The 18069-nt window shown below is 47.7% G+C and overlaps 1 pseudogene; it reads left to right on the top strand.

The window, feature by feature from the left end:
- The first annotated feature begins 1568 nt into the window (after positions 1 to 1568).
- On the top strand, positions 1569 to 17864 carry LOC144769147 (proton-coupled zinc antiporter SLC30A2 pseudogene; annotated as a pseudogene).
- Positions 17865 to 18069: the final 205 nt, after the last annotated feature.

Below are 18069 nucleotides of genomic sequence, written 5' to 3'. Positions count from 1 at the left end.
TCCCAATGGAGATTGAGGTCTCCAAGGAATATTTGGGTATTTTGGCGCCCAGTGTTCGCTGATACCATATCCATGAAGTGTTCGGTGAAGGCGAGGTTCTCACCTGGTGGATGATAGATGGTGGGTAAAGAGCATAATGGTTTGCCATTGCTGGTGATGTCGAGGCATATATATTCGCAAGAAGGGAATACAGGGGATATGGCTCTGTTTACTGAAATATTGCTACGGTGTATACAGGCGATACCTTCCCCTGTCTTATCAGTTCTGTCCAATCTGATGAGGTCGTAGTTTGGGTGTACTAATATGTCAGTGATTGGTGTAGAGGATTCCTTTAGCCAGGTTTCAGTTAACATTAACAGGTCCGGTTCTTGTGTGATAATGAGGTCAGCTATGTCAGCTGCGTGTCTAGAGGCCGATCTACAGTTTAAGAGTATGCATTTAAGCTGGGGCGTGATGAGGGATGAAGTAGGTTCCTAAGTGAGGGGGACTCTTCTTAGGTTGTTGTCGATAATGCCTCTAGTGTTGAGCATTACCTTAACCGTGGCCTTTTGCTGAGACCCATTTTAATTACCTCTGCCATTCCTTGACACAAGGCCTGCTCCTCTACTTTTATCCAACCTTCTCACTCAACCAGTAGGTTTAATTACATTCTCCTCCATTACCCCTTTTTTCTCCCTTTGTTATGGGGTACCCTAGTAGTTGACATTGGTCTGTTCCATCAAGTTTCACGTATTGAATATAGGTTGGATAACCTTCCCCTACATGTCCTTGAGTAGTTCCCCATTAGTTACACACCTCACAAATTAGGTTCTTACACATGTGTACACTTGATCACCGCCTCATTCTTCTCTATACCGGTTTCATTCCTGCTGTTACTTATCTTTCATTATCTTGCTTTAGGTGTTGGAAGGTGGATTATTAGTAGGGGTAAGTATGCGCCTACCACTTGCAAATAATGCCTCCTTTGCAATATAAGGTCCAGACAAGGTCTCAATAAATTATTCCCTTGCTCATCCCTTGGTAGCTGGTGACAAGCAGGCAGGCTTAACTCAAGAGACAGGTGTGTAAAGCACCAATACATTAAATATGTAAAACACAACACAAAATAAAATTCTAACACCAATTTATAAAAATAGAAAATATTGTTATCTTTAAAAGGACATCGAAATGACAGACATCCAATGTAGGGAACTGCAGATATGGATTTTTAAATAATAAACACTTTCTAGTGCTTAAAAGCTAATGACATCAAATTGGGACATCTGGTCGGGCTTGACCGGGACAAAGCCAAAGGTTGAGGCTGACCGCGATGGAGCCCTGGTCAGATACACTAAGCAGAAAGGCCTCAGTCAAAATTTTACCTTCGCAGTTAGAAACTTTTCTGGAGGAATTTATCTAGTTGTCAAGTAAGGTTCCTCTTTAGGCAGGGATTGGAGTCAATGGCGGCAGCTTGGATCAGTGTGAGGCCTCAGTGAAATCCTGGAAGTCTTGAGCTCCAGATTTTCCAGCAAGCAGAACGTTAAATCCAGGCAAGTCGCGGTTCGACGTCAGCAGCTTGACTCTCGTCGATGGGTGAGTCCATTTATGGCGCTTGTTCTCAAAAGTCCTCCAAACTTCAGGAGGTGCTTCCTGGAGTTCCATTTGGGAGTTCAAAGTTTCCCCAAACAACATCCAAGGTTCCAGAGTCTCTGAGTTGCTCCTCGGAAGTTGGCACTACAGTTCCCACAGTGCACCAGGCCAAATCCCTTAAAGCCCAACTCAAGGTGGTCAGCTGGGCTTGTCGTGCTGGAGATGATGCCGGTGCAGCTCTGTTAACGTGCTACTTTCAGGTAGTCCACTCCATCTCTTTTTGAAGGAAGTCCTTAGGACTGTAGTTCCTTAGTGTGCAGTAGGTGCAGTCATTCAGAGTTCAGTCCTCTTGGTGCAGGCCAGGGTTCCAGCAGGGTAGTTCTCCTTGTAGTTTCCAGCAGTAGATCTGAGTCGCTATGCAGCTCTCACATATTTATCAAATGTTCTGGGGTGACAAGTAGGAGGGCATTCCTGACCAGTGGGGTACAGGGTGTCACCTAAATGCGTGACCGCTTCCTCCAAAGGGTGGAAAATTCTTGTCCCACAAAGCAATGTACTTTCAAATTCAAAGATGGAGAATGTCTCTCCTTGGAAGTAAGACCTGGTTATGCCAGCCTACTGGTGTGGCTCCTTTCCCTTAACACTCCCCTGCCCGACCACCTGCAAATTCCATTGCTCCCATCTGGCTGGGGGATACAGGAAGAGGGGTTAGGCCTAGCTGTCATTCCTTACTGTCCTGCTTTCTTTGAAGCCCAGTTTGCTTACACAGCCCCTTTCTGTCCCTTTGGCTGCAGCTGCAGAGACCCCTGACCCCTAGATAACCTCCGTCTCTATGCAGGACAGTTATCCCCTCATCAAAGCATTTTGGCTGAGCGTGTTAAGGGCTGGCCCATCAGGAAAGGCTGTTAGAAGGATAGATTTGGCTCACAGTAAAGAAAATTCTTTAACTTATTTTCTGTACTAGTTATGATAAATTTTATAGTGGCAAGTTGTTGGATTTTTCATCCCCAATCTTTTGAGTCCTTGAAATATTATTTTAGCCCACTACTATCAACAGTTACTCTTTATTTTTTTTTATTTTTTATTTTTGAAAACCTTTATTTCAATTGCAGTATTACATTTGCGAGCCTACAACCACAGGGGCCGGCCGTCGCTAAAACAATAGAGAGCAGGTGGTATTGCCAATTTACACAGCTTTCAGCCGAAAGCCCGGGGGCCCAGCAGCAATTCAACGTATCGTTTCGACAGGAGCAGAACAGTGGTGTAGGAAATAGTGGAGGTCTTACTATTTTATTAATCATAAAAACGAGAAGAAACAACAATAACACACGAAACAAGAGGCAATGCGGCAAACATGGTTCTCATGGGGGAGAGTCATATCAAACATACATATAGAAATAAGGATGAAATGAAAAGTGGGAGGGGGGGCCCCCTGGGTAATCTGGCACGGAATGCGAAAATCTAAATGTTTGTAGGTACGTCAGGTCACGGGGACTGTGGCAGTACCGGGGCTCCCGCTAACGGGGGGGGGGCACAAATCTCCCCACGATATGAATTCCATTGGTCCTAGACCCTACCCCACTTTTTGGGTTCACCACGTTCAACATATACCGTTTTTTCCCTGAACATGCACCAGTCCATATTTTCTTCCCACGCAGAAGTCGTAGGTGCCCTCTGGGACCCCCATAACTGTGCTATGTCTCTTTTAGCCACCATGTTGCCAAGCGTAGCCCATTGCATTTGTGCCACAGTGTAGTCATTCGGCTCCCATATATTCAGCAAACAACGGGGGGCCTCAGGCAACAGAGAAACTCCAGTGACCTCCTCCATAATCACATGCACACGGTTCCAGAACAGAGCCACAGCCGGGCATTCCCATATAATATGTAGGAAGGTACCCAGCGCACCACAGCCACGCCTACACATTCCATCCACAGCGAGACCCACACGAACCAGACGGGGACCAGTTACATAGATACGGTGTAAGATCTTCAGTTGCACCAGCCGGAGACGGGCCGGGATCGCGACCTCTTTCGGGGAGGATACCGCCGCCTGCCAATCTTCATCGTCCAATTTCAGTCCATCACCGGTCCACGCCTCACGGAGCTGCAGAGGCAGATCCGTTCGGTCGTTAATCAGTTTTTTATATATGAGAGATATGGTGCTATCGGGAGTATAGCCATCAAGCACCCTATCCTCAAGGGGGGAGGATTCCGGAATGACAGTTCCGGTTGGGAAGACCGAGTGGAGCGCATGTCGGATCTGTATATAGCGAAAATGCTCCCTATTACTAAGAGCATATTCCGACTGCAGCTCCTCAAAGGTCTTGATCCTATCTTTGACCCACAGATCCCCAATCGTACTGATACCGATAAGGTCCCACTTCTCAAAGCCCTTCGTCGTCCACAGGCTACCCAGTCTCTCCGCCGCATAAACAGGGGTCGCCCTGGTCAATTTGTCAGACCATCCCATTGCTGCGTTCGCACTTCTCCACACCCGCACGGCCACTGCGGTGGGCCCTGACAGTACTTTGCAATTCGATTTAGAATATAGTGCCCTGGTATAATTCCCTCCCGGCAACTGCCATTTGTCCATTTCAAACGCAGGGTTCGGCGTTGGGCCATACATGACACGGTTAATGGCACTCAACTGAGATGCCCAATAGTAGCGCCTGATGTCTGGCAATGCAATGCCCCCGTCGTACCAAGGCAGTGTCAATTTTGCAACAGCGATACGAGAACGCCCGCCCCAAACTAATTGCCTCTGCAGACCCTCTACCTCGCGGAAGTATCGTGCTGGTACGAGATCAAGTGTATTCTGAAGGGCGTATAAGAACCGGGGCAGGGACATCATCTTAAAAAGGGCAGCCCTTCCGAGCGGGGACAACGGCAGGCCACTCCAGGCCGCTACATCAGATTTAAGCCAGAGCAGCGGGGGGAGCAGGTTGCGCTCATAACGTACCACGGGGTCTAATGATATAAAGATCCCTAAATATTTGAATCCAGTCTGCGTTATCTGTATCGGGCATTTGCGCGGTAGCGGGGGCACATCACCAGTGAGTGCATAGACGCAGGATTTAGCCCAATTAATCACCAGGCCGGAGTTTTTGCCAAATGAGCTAAGGACATCAAACAGTACTCCCAACGATTTCCATGGGGAGGTGAGGTATAGCAGAATATCATCTGCGTATAACGATAGGCGGTCCTCAAAGTCAGGGGTCCATCTGATTCCCTTAAGTGACGTTCCCATCGCAGCCAAGCAGCTAGGGGTTCCAGGGCGAGCGCGAACAGCAAAGGAGATAATGGGCATCCCTGTCGTGTACCCCTCCCAAGCACAAAGGACTTCGAGACCCTACCATTAACCACAACCTGGGCAAGCGGCTCCGCATACAGGAGTTTAACCCAACCGATAAACCCGGGGCCGAACCCAAACTTCGCGAGGGCGGCCCACAAATACGGCCATTCTACGGTGTCAAAGGCCATCGTGGCATCCAAGGACACCAAGATGGCCGGCTCACGCAGGGACCCCGCCCTCGCCAGGACGCCATGAAGACGACGCAAGTTGAGCGCTGTGTTGCGGTGCGGAATAAATCCGGACTGATCCGGGTGTATCAAGTCGCCAATCACCTTTATGAGGCGATTAGCCAACAGTTTCGCCAAGACTTTGGGTTCGGCATTTAAAAGTGATGGAATGAGGAAAATGAAATTTTACATGACCAATATGTCCCCTGCGTGTACCCTATGTTTAATGTATGTGCATGTCACCCATGCGTTTTCCCTTAGTGGCCTGAATAACGAGGCCGGTGCATTTACGTCCTGCATGAGGATGCCAGTCATCAAGTCTCCCATGTAAGAAACGTTAATTTTGCATTGAGGCCCATGTGTTTGCACTGTGCACTCTTAAATCAAGATGAACCCATTTTTGTGGCTCAGCCTGAGCCAGTCTCTGAATTAGGGTTTCATGACTCCAGACACTCTGAGAGCTGCAGTTACGTATCCCTGACCTCGCATACTTCTGGCTCAGCCGAAAGAGGCCCAGCACGGGGTGCCAAGACAGTATTTTACACAACAGTTATCTGCTTGCTCTACAGAATCACATTCCTGCCTGGTGAAGAAGGTAAACAGAACCCGTCTGCAGAGATAGGGCCTAGCCTTTCTGTCTCCGTTTAAGTGAATTACAGAGCTTGCATCCGTAGAAAGCCCACGGCCCCCACGCAATGAACGAAGAAATATATGCCCTCTCTGGCTCTTAGTGATGAGCGACCTTTGCTTCAGATAATACATCCCCGGACTCAAGATATCAGATAATACCAGACGTGCTGATCGCCCTGACACTGAAGGCCTCCCTACTAGACTGAATGTCAGCTCCCCCCAGTTACACGTCAGTTGCACGTCATGATCAAGTTGCGCACACAAGTAGGGCAAAGTTCAAGCTGGCCATGCAACCCCCTCCATGTATCCACCCACCTATGACTCACCTATGACTCCTCAAATGCACGCCCACATGCTCTTATCTCTCTTTCGCTTGCTCTGCCTGGAGCGTTCCTCCCTATGTACGAGATTGAAAGTATAAATATTGTACTCAGTAAATAAGGTTTAGAAGACCCTTCCTGAACCTTAGTGGTGATGGAACCGATTCTCCCCTAACTCGAGTTATGGAAATAAAGCCCTTTTGAATCGGACACCACGGACTCTGCCTCTCATTTAATGCATGACACTTTGTTTATTTATAGAAATTATGACAGGGTAATATTTTATTTACCACATAAATCTGGCGCCCGAACAGGGACTAATCCCCTTCCCCACGCGCCGGAGATGTAGGTCCAGCCCTTGCCCCCTTCTACAGCCGTGACGGACTTCAAAGTGTATACGCCAGCGGGACTTCCTGCTTACTCCCTCAGGCCCACGGAGGAGACGGACTGCGACCAGGCGTCCACACGAGGCGGTGAGGATTGCGGATCATCCCAACCAGAGCCCAACCCGTGAGAGAGCAAGGTCCGAGGTTTCCGAAGGCCCACCTGTTCCGAGGCGCATGCGCAGTATCAAGTTTCCGAGGCCTTCAAGTTCTGCTTCCCGGTGAGTACCACTATGGGGAACGCATAAAGTTAAAGACGGGTCATGTTATATGAACACGGTAAAGACGTGTCCGTTCACATGAACACGGTAAAGACGTGTCTCATTTCTGGGACCGGTATGGCTGTGCTGTATTCCAGTGCATAAAGTTGTTTTTTCAAGTACATGTTTAGCTCTCTGTGTCAGTTTAGATTGTATCTGTTTTAGTGTTTAATTTTTTTGTGTGAATGATTGTTGATTGTGTCAGTCTATTCTGTGTGTATTGTGTTTCCATTGTGTTGGTTTCAACATGCCACTGTTTTCGAAATTACGTCAGATAGGGACCAGGAAAGGTATACTAGAAGAGTCAGTTAACATCCCGCCTAGAGACACACCTGGTCATTATATGTATAATAAGCACGGGCTAGACGCTATTTTGTTTTTAGACTTATGGGTAGATTACACGAAGGATTTGGAGGAGAAATATAGATGGCCTGTCTCGGGAACATGGGATTCTGAATGCATTATGAGAGTAGAGGAAGCGCTATGGAAAAAGAAATCAAGACCCTCTCAGAAAGATGCCATCGAGTTATGGCGCAAAGAGTCACATAGGAGAACAGAGAAAGAATTGAACAAAGCAGAGAGAACTAAACAAGCAGCGGAAAAAGCCAAAGAAAAAGAACTGCGGGAGGAGGGGGAGCGGGTCAAAACAGAACAGGCTGATAGAGAAAGAAATGCCGTCGTTACTGGTATTTATCCCGTCCTCTCGGAAGAACTAGCTAGAATGACCCCCTCAGAAACACCCAGTAGGTCGCGAACGCCACCACCTGTACCATATAGAGTATGTAGAATAAAGCAGACAGGATCCGAGGCTTTTATTTCCTCCTATCTAGAAGAGTCCCCACCGGACTACGCAAATGCAGATTTCCCTCCGCCCCCACCAGCGGATCAGCTCCAGCAGCTCGTAAAAGAAGACGTGTGGCCCGGGGCAGTAGGAAGAGGGGTGTCTACTGTAGATGTAGCAATTCCACATTGTGTATATGATCCAGAACCAGGAAAGGGTTCAATGCTCGTGATTTCACTAAGACTAAGACAAGCCGTCACATATTTGGACAAATTACCAGACATGAAAGAGCACCTAGATAAAATGTACCGTTTCATTAGAACGGGGGAGGAACCCGATTGTATAGTACAAGCCATGCTACACAGAAAGGTTGGGGTTAAGAATTATATCCTACGTTTTATTATTAACTGCCTGATCAGGGAACAAGACGAAGGAGACGGAGATGTAAAACCTGGTTTGATAGAATGGAGTGATCACATAGATGCCAGTCGGCATGATAAACAGGGACAGACAGATAGCATGTACAAGAAAATACGAAAGGAAATATTAGCAATACACAGAGTAGGGTCTGACGAGAAGAGTGAGTCATCAACGGAAGAGGTAGAGTCAGAAAACAAGGCAAAGGACAAAATGAATTATGTAGGCAATGCACGACGGTTTGACAGGCCCAAGTGCCTCGACTACCGTAAACAGGGGCCAGCTATAAAAGAAAGATATTCCCTTGAAAATCTGTTCCAAGCTACTGAAACAGCCCTGAAACAACGGATAGGGAGCGAGCGATCTCACAACCCACACGAAATGGAGTTGGCCCGGTCAGCCACCCAGTGGGTGTCAAATTCTAATATATATAGCAGTGATATAGTGGCCCAGACTTTCTTGAGCCTTCCACCGAACGAACAGCGTTTGGCTGGTATTTACATGGTCCAACATTTAATAACGTTGTATGAGAATCAATATTCCGATCCCGGTCAATTGTATAAATTATTGGACGACATGCTTCTAGACAGATGGACAGGCCTGGGTACTGAATTAATTAATGTCATCCTGGATCAACGACATAAGTACCTGAATTCTCTGACCACATGCATGCTTCCCGCCCCACACCACGACAGAAAGCACCTATACGTAGACAGACAGAACCCCCTACGAGAGGTACATCCCATCAAAAATGCAAACAATGAGTTTCAACGGGTGTATGTTTACACCCCCTTGACGAAATTAGAAATACTGGAAATGAAAAGGATGTTGCCCTGCCATGATAAAGACCCGGGGGGGTTTCACCGAGAATGAAAAGACATCCTCCGTATAGGAGATTATACGTACGCTGACATTCTGAAACTATTGAAAGTACTGTTGCCTGCAGGTATTTATGAAAAGCTTAAGGAAAAAGACTGGGAGGTGGGCGAGAAAAAGTTAAGTTGGGATGCACTGGAAACAGAAGAAAAAGGCAGGCTCCCGGGGGTTGGTCTTGGGGACAAAGCTAAGGAACTGCCTGAACTCCTGATACAGGTTTTGCCGAGACTATTGATTACTAAAAAGGAAGACTGGGATGCTATTTCAGCCTGTAAACAAAAACAAGAAGAGGACACAAGTGATTTCTATTCTAGATTCGAGAAATGCTTTACTATTAATAGTGGCCTTAAGCCAGGTAGCGAATCATATCCACATCTTTTCGTGAGCAAATTAGTAGAGAATTCCTTACCCCAGATCAAGAATAGAGTACTGAAGGTTGAGAGTACTTGGCAAGCAAACAGCCCTTCACAAATGTTACAGATGCTACAATATCACCAGAACAGGATTAGAGAAGAGCAGGATCAGGAAAAGAGACGCATGAAAGAGACAAAAATGAAGGTGCTGGTTGCCCAAATGGTACCGGCAAATACGAACAAAAATAGCACGACACCTGTCAAGGGGAACTGTAATTATTGCAAACAACCAGGTCACTATGTAAAGGAATGTGCTGTCCTGAAACACAATATAGCTACAGGCAAGACAAAAGAACGACAATACACTCCTAGGCAAAATAGCACCCAACAGAACACACAGCAGACAGTAGCGAATTTTCCACCTCCACCACCGCCTGTTCATGCCACACCACAAATGTATCAGTACACACAGTCAGACTATCCAGAATATCAACAGTTCTCATGAAACAGCCTTGAGAGGGAAGTTGGCTTGCCCCTTATTGAGGTTCCTGTAGATCAAGAGGGTCCGTATGTACATAGTCGTGTACTAGGACAGGACCGAAAGTTTCTGATTGACACAGGGGCGAGCAGAACTACCATCAGCCATGACGAGGTTCCAGGGGCACCTCTCTCGGGCTCACAGAATGTTTCCCTGGGATTTTCAGGAAAGCCTATTGTTAATGAAGTATCGAAACCAGTCTCCCTCGGGGTTGGTCCACTGTCACGTACCACAGACTTGCTACTTACTAAATCATGTCCAGAAAACGTACTTGGTATGAAGACATTAAAAGAACTAGGAGCAGTTATCTGTTGTTCTCCAGAGGGAGTGTGTCATGCCTGCTTACCTGGAGCGGAATCAGCGTCACAAACAAACGCTGTGGTTGGCAAGATGGACGTGGTTGGCAAGAACGTCTCATCTGAAGGCGAGAGTAATGCGCATGCGCAGGAAGATTGTCGGAGCATTTAGGACCGCCTCACTATCCCGGAAGCGCTTCGCGTTAAGCTAGTGTTCCTGAATTCGTTCCGGGTCACGGGGGAGCGTCCGAGGAGTTAGTGGTTGGCGTTTTCCTCCATCGGCGTTGTTACTGCGGTTCGTGAGTGCGGGGATTATTTCCCTTTCTTGATTCTGTATTCGAGTTTGGTTGCTATATTGTGGGTGTCGAGTCGGCTGATTTGTCACCGTTATTTTCACTTCTCTTTTTCTTTAGTTTTCATTTGCCCTTTGGTTGTTGGTGGTTTAGAGTCGAGTCTCTGTTTGTAGACTTCTCTCCGTGGTCGCTCGCTTGAGCTATTTCCTTGTTTATCTCAGTAGCGTCGGGTTCCTTTAGGCGCCCTGTTATTCCTAGTGTGGATATATACATTCCTTGTGAGATTATAACAAGGGATTGTACAACATTGGATATTTCTTTCGTGTATCCTCTGAGGCTAAGAGGTACTTTGTATATAAAAGTCTATAGTTATGACCTAGATCTCTCCTGGCTATACCTAATCTCCTGTGACCTTATTTCTAGGTACATCAATAGGAAGATCAAGACTCTTCAATATAACAGGGGACAGAGATTATACACAACTTCCCTTAGGTATAAATACACATAGCTAGATCTATACACCACATGAGTGGGATAGGGAGAACAGAACTATATTAATTATTTGCTTTGTCTTATAGATACAGTTCCGGTGCAAATAGAAACCTGTCCTGTCAAGACGAGTGCAGAGTGCAGTGTCTTCCCCTCCTTTCCTTGTTGTGTTCCCCTGTTTTCCCCAAGTCATCACTTAAGTGTTAGTTATCATTTCTAACACTGAGAGGTGATAGGGGCGAAACTGAGGGCTAGGCATCAGGCTCCGTGGCACTCCTGCGACAATTGGAAGCAAGCACGACAGAGTGCGAATGTTCTTACGTGATTTTAAGGGACATTATGTGCTGACTGATTTTGACCACAGACTCCAGAATGTGCCACAGCTCCTATGGGCACAAGGACCGACTGACGTAGGTTACATGAACATAACACCACACCATGTCACTCTCAAAGCAGGAGTAGTACTACCACGTATTAGACAATACAAGTTACCACCTGATGCCGAAGTAGCCTTATTGAAAATCGTTGACGAGCTCATTTCACGAGGGGTAGTGGTGGAGACTGACTCGAATGTATGTAACTCACCTGTCATTCCTATCCTTAAACGTTCAGACCCTAGTGTACTACCAGTGTACAGACTAGTTGTTGACCTTCGAGAATTGAATAAATGTGTAGTACCACAATATCCAGTGGTTCCAGACATTTCTTCATTACTGACTGCTATTGATTCTGAGGCAACGTTCTTTACTGTCATTGACTTGAAGAATGCTTTCTTTAGTGTTCCCATTCATCCAGATAGCCAATATCTTTTCGGATTCAGTTTAAAAGGACGAAGCTTTAAATTTACGAGAGCACCACAAGGTTTTACAGAAAGCCCTAGCATTTACAGTCAGGCATTAAAAAGACAGCTGGACAGTATTAGCATGCCTACCAACACTGCACTACTCCAGTACGTAGACGACATCCTAATTACAGCACGATCAGAACCAGACTGCGAAAATGCATCACTGACAGTTTTACACTTTCTGGCAGACAAGGGGCACAAAGTGTCCCCTTCAAAGTTACAATTCTGTGAACAGCAAGTGGTGTACCTTGGACACTTGCTGTCCAAGGAGGGTAGACAGCTAACACAAGAACGTATACAGCTCATTTCTAACCTTTCACAGCCCAAGACACAAAAGGAAGTACGGGCCTTCATTGGCCTCACTTCATACTGTAGGCAATGGATTCCCCAGTATGCCTATCTAGCCAAACCACTCATACAATTGACAACACAGGAGGCAGCGTCTTCGACTGTCCTCCCTTGGACACAGGAACATACCTTGGCATTTGAGGAATTAAAAAGAGCATTATGTCAAGCGCCAGTTCTAGCGACTCCTAGTTACAGTAAACCTTTTATGCTTTTCGTAACTGAACGGGATGGAACAGCGTTATCTGTCCTCACACAAGATCAAGCAGGAAAACACAAGCCTTGTGCTTATTTTTCTAGTACACTGGACCCAGTGGCCCAGGCTCTGCCTGCGTGCCTAAAATCGGTTGCGGCAACAGCCCTAGCCATAAGACAAAGTGACTCGATAGTGCTGGGACACCCCCTGACAGTACAGGTACCGCATGCAGTGGAGGTTCTCTTAAACAGGACACAGACACAACATTTGACTGTAGCGAGACTGACAGGATATGAACTGACATTATTTCAACCACACATAGAGATCAGACGATGTAACATTCTGAACCCTGCTACACTTTTGCCCTCAAGTACAGTAAATGCACCACCACATGACTGTGTGGAAGTAATGAATATAGTGACGAAACCAAGACAAGACCTGACAGATATTGCACTTCCAGACCCTGACTTAACACTCTATGTAGATGGATCATGCATGAGAACGAGTGCAGGAGAGTTAGTAGCAGCATATGCCGTGACCACTGCTACTGAAGTCATAGAGACACAAAGAATAGACACACTGTCAGCACAAGCAGCAGAGCTCATCGCTCTGACACAAGCCTGCATAAGAGCTAAGTACTTGAGAGTGAACATTTATACAGATTCACAATATGCTTTTGGCGTAGTTCATGATTTCGGAGTACTGTGGAGGGAGAGAGGTTTTTTGACCTCTCATGGGGCCAAAATTCAGCACGGCCCGCTAATTCAGGCCCTGTTGGAAGCAATACATTTACCTGCAGCCATAGCTATCCTTAAATGCAAAGCTCACACCAAAGTTACAGACACCATTTCCCAGGGTAATGACCTGGCAGACCGAACTGCTAAACTTACAGCCCAGACACCAACAGACACAACAAGGACAGAGGTACCATTACTGACAAAAAGCATGACAGTTAGGGATCCTTCTCAAGATGTACTCGACATACAGACACATGCCACTACAGATGAAATAAAGAAATGGACTGAACAAGGAGGGGTCCAGACTGACCAAGGTTGGATGACTAAGGGAAAAGGCACATGGTTTCTTCCAGATTCCATGGTACAAGTAATCATAAACACAACACATAGTCCAGCACACTTGGGAGAGAAGGCAATGATAGACAGCTTACAGAATATCTGGTTTAACAAGCACCTGCGTGCAGCAGCGAAACAGAAAGTACGAACATGTATGATCTGTTGCCAGTTCAATCCAGGTAAAGGCATCCCGGTGGAACAAGGCGGATTTCATCCTCCTGACCACCCTTTTGAGGTCCTCCAGATGGATTATATCCAAATGGACAGATGTAGAGGTTACAAGTATGTCTTGGTAGTTGTGTGTGCACTAACTAGATGGACAGAAGCGTATCCAGTTCCAGATTATACTGCTGTGACAACCGCCAGGCAATTGGTGCGCGAATTCTTTCCCAGATACGGATTGCCCAGTGTCGTCTACTCAGACAATGGTCAGCCATTTTCCTCTGAATTAATGAAACAAGTGTCTCTTCTGTTAGGATATAATTGGAAGTTCCATTGTGTACGACACCCTGAAGCAGCAGGCCTTGTAGAAAGACATAATCAGACAATCAAGACGAAACTAGCAAAGATCTGTGCAGAAAAGGGCGTGGATTGGATGGTAGCCTTGCCGGTTGCCCTCTTTTACATGCGTATGGTAGCTCATTCCAGAACAGGCCTATCTCCGTATGAAGTAGTTTTCGGTAGACCGCCAAATATGTGGGGTACGCCTATGCCTAAGAAAATAACTGATGTTGACAGTAACATGCTGACAGATTACCTGGCTTCCTTGATGTCTGCACTACTCTCTTGTCGTTCACAGGTTGCTGCCGCCTTCCCTGACAACACCCAGGTCAAGGAACACGCCATAGTCCCTGGTGATTTCGTCTTCGTGCGGAACTTTGATCGACCAAGCCCCCTTGAGCCGCGTTGGAAGGCGCCGCAGTTAGTGTTACTGACCACGAGGACAGCTATCAAGGTCGAAGGAAGAAAAGGATGGCTTCATGCCCATCATTGCAAACGGTACTTTGGACAATCTGGAACTTTGGTAAAGAATAAAGACATTAAAGACATTACAGACTTTGCGCCGCCTTTGCTAGAAAAGACTCCACAGCAAGAGTATAGGTCTAAGTTACGATCTAGTAAGTCAGACGAGGTTTAATTGTCTAAGTCCACTAGGTGGTGAATCGGTTAGACTAGATTTCTGACACGTATAAGATCGCATACGAGAATAGTAAGAAGAGCAAAATGAAAGAGAAATACTGCAAGATATTACATAGTAGATGTATAGTTTCTTTGATTATTCTTTTTTTCTGTGCATCGTTATAATCTGTGTTAGTTTAATACTACATGTTTTCTTTCCTCCTATTGCCTCACATATGCACTCTTCCATTAACAACACCGTAGAGGAGGTGTCTCCAACAGGTCGATCGCGAGCTACCAGTAGCTCGCCGACCCCCTGGTAGTAGCTCGCCAGGCATCTAATAATTAAGCTATCGTTCTGCGCTGCAGCATGCATTTATTAGCCCTTCACTGTCTTTTCAGTTTTGTCATTAGCGTTTGCCCGCCCTTACCAAAACCAGCTGCTCAGATTGACTGAACTGAGCTTAGCTGGGGCGGGGCGGGCAGAGGAACATGACGTTCTTACTGAAGTCGGGCAGAATCCGGAATCGCGCCACCAGCCTTTTTCAGAGGGCACTGCGCTTTAAATGGATCTTTTGATCGTGGGCGGAGTGGAGTAGCAAATCGGTAAGTATCTGCGCTCCGCACTGGTGATGGTGAGCTAGTTCAGAAGAGTTATTGTTACTCAGGCGGGCAACAAGAGCCACATTTCGGGGGGAGCTGACAAATATTTCGGGTGGGGGCTAATTCTAAGAGTGGCTGTAAGAAGGGCTGAAAACGTAACAAAAGCCTAATTTACATGTAAATGGTCGTTTAAAGACCTGCTAACTACTCTGGTGCGGCTGCAATCAGACGGTCGCTAGCCCGCAAAGCTGTGTCAGCCCGGGCTGACACACACGACGGGGGGGGGGGCTGAAGCCCCATGAGCCCAATGGGTGTTGCGCGCCTGTTGTTACTTAATGCATTATGGAAGCTCACAATAGGTGTAGTTGTTTTTTTAGAGCTCTCCTTTCCCCCTTCCTTGCTCGAACTCGCCTTCAACCCTTGCCATTCCCGGAAAATACAGGTCCAGTTACCCCTTCCCTCCCCACGCCTGGGGCCCTTCACAGGAAGCTTGGGGTGCAGACGCTGGACGAAAGCTTAAAGTACTTTCCACAGCCGCCTACATCCCTCGCCGTTCAGAGGGGGTCATCGGATGCTCTCACCACAGCTCTCCGGGCGAGTTTCTAAAGAGGTGAAAATCCCCGGAGCCGTGCTTAAAGATTAGACTCCGAACGTGCACTGTATGGCTAGCTTAATTTGTAATTGTGTTGATAATGTCTGGGTTATACAGTTAAATGTGGTAACAAAAAAATATATAGAAAATCGGTTGAGTGGTGAGGATTCAGTTCATGCTACGCGTCAATCCCGATGAAAATACAGAGCAGCTCCTCTGTATGAGTGGGTGCTCCCTTTGCAGGCTCAGCGCTATCCTGAGATCCAGTCCCTAAAAGGCGCGTTCAGATCGAGTGGCCGTCTCTTGAACTCCCAAAGTCTGCACCCTATAGCGAGGAGTCGGTCGATCAGCCCCAGGGAACCCCCCGGCACTGAGCACCTCTTTCTTCTTCTGAATTCAAACTGTCCCAGGGAGATCTCGTCTACTTCCAACGGCTGGGGGCTTTGCTCTCAGTTCTTGCCATCTGGGTGGTGACCGGAATCCTAGTTTATTGGGCAGTGGGGCTGATAATCTCTGGTTTTGTGACTACGAGATTGAAGGAGGTGTTAAGAGAGGGGCTGGAAAGAAAGAGAGAGAGGAGATGGACGATGGAGAGAAAGAGAGAGAGGAGATGGACGATGGAAAGAAAGAGAGAGAGGGGGTGGAGAGAAAGAGTGTCTGGAAAGAAAGAGAGAGAGAGGGAATGGGGAGAAAGAGAGAGAGAGAGAGGGAATGGGGAGAAAGAGAGAGAGAGAGAGGGAATGGGGAGAAAGAGAGAGAGGGGGGCTGGGGAGAGACTGGGGCTCTGGAAAGAGAGTGAGAGAGAGAGAGGGGCCACTGGACTGAAAGACTGCGAGGAGCAAGAGAGAGAGGGGCTGGGGAAAGACAGTGAGGGGCAGAGATACCGTGAGAGGCAGGACGGAGAGGGGGCCTGGGGAGACAGTAGGGGCAGGAGGAGAGAGAGGGGATGGAGAGAGACAGAGGGTTCGACGAGAAGATTGTCGAGATGTCACCGACAGACTGAGGGCGTAGACCGGGAGAGAGGGGGGGCAAGGAAAGAGTGAGGGAGAGCCAGAGACGGTGAACAGGGCTCAGGACAGGAGCAAGGGCAGGATAAGGGCAGTCTAGGGTTAGAGAAGGGGCAGGGAGCATGGGCAAGGTCAGGGCTGGACTGACTACCGGGCAGTTTGGAATGCTGCCGAGCTGGGGGCTGATTTAATTGCAGTGGGGGCTGATTTCGTTCATGGAGACCTGCGTGTGCCTCAAAATACTGAAAGCAAAACGAATTTCGTTTAGTACACGCAGGTCCCCATAAACAAAATCAGCCCCCAGCTCAGCAGCATTCCAAACTGCCCGGTAGCCAGTCCGGCCCTGGGCAAGGTGCAGTAACAGAGAGCGTGTCCGGGAGCCAGGACAGAGTGCAGGGGTTGGGACAGGGAGCAGTGGCAGAAAGGCAGACATGTTGGGCAGACCAAGGGACAGGGGGGAGTGCCGCGATAGAGGACAGTGGTGAGCAGGGCAGGGTGCAGGGACCTTAGCCATGGGTATGCAGTGAGTAGGGAGTGGGACAGAGGCAGGGTGCTGTGGCACAGAGCCGGACAGGCAGGGGGTACCGGAAGCACGGAGTGAGAGCAGGGGAGGGCAGAGAGCAGAAATAGGGGACAGGGTGCAGGGGGCAATAGCATGGGCATGGAGCCGGGCAGGGAGAGGGCACCAAAAGCACGTGGTGAGAGTGGGCAGGGAATAATATACTGATCACCTCACCATTATGAACAGTTAACATCGTAATGTTTTTTTTTATCCTGCATCAGACCGGGCATGGTCATAGTCATGGCCCTACGGAAGGATCACATGAGCATTCGCACAAGACCACCACGAGAAGAAGCAGAGCACCAGTGTGCGAGGTGCCTTCATTCATGTTGTGGGGGACCTGGTGCAGAGCGTTGGGGTACTGGTGGCTTCTTACGTTATCTACTTCAAGCCAGAGTATAAAATTGTGGATCCCATCTGTATGTTCCTCGTCTTCTCCATCCTGGTCTGGGGGGTCACACTATTCTAGCCATACTGAGGGATGTGCTGCTCGTACTGATGGAAGGGACTCAAGGGGCGTACAGTAGACTTCAGTGCTATGAAGGAATCTCTGCTGCGCATCCCGAGACTGAAGGCGCTGCACAGCCAGCACATCTGGGCACTAACTGTGTCGTAGCCAGTGCCATCGGTGCACATTGCGATCAATGAAGATCCTGATGCCCAGGTATTGCTCATAGAAGCCAGCACCCAGTTACAGGGCAAATTTAACTTCCACACCACGACAATCCAGATTCCACATTGAGAACTACTCGGAGGATATGAAAGACTGCTCTGAATGTCGAGACCCCTCTAACTGAAGACTCCCTGTTTGCCCTTAGCAAAGAGGCTCGCTTGATGGTCCTGTGCAACACAGCTGTGTGTGGGAACAAGTCAGATAGAGGTGCAGGAGGCCTTTTGACAAAAAAAGGTTGTTGTTACACTGATGCTAGCTTTCTGACTCCTGCCTTCACTTCAATATAACATCCAATAGTTGTCTCCAACCTCCCCTGCCATGCCCCATTT

This window comes from Lissotriton helveticus, chromosome 7, assembly GCF_964261635.1.
Source record: "Lissotriton helveticus chromosome 7, aLisHel1.1, whole genome shotgun sequence".
In the NCBI taxonomy this organism is placed as follows: Eukaryota; Metazoa; Chordata; class Amphibia; order Caudata; family Salamandridae; genus Lissotriton; species Lissotriton helveticus.
Note: the sequence above shows the minus strand (reverse complement) of the source record. Positions and strands in the feature narration are given on the sequence as shown.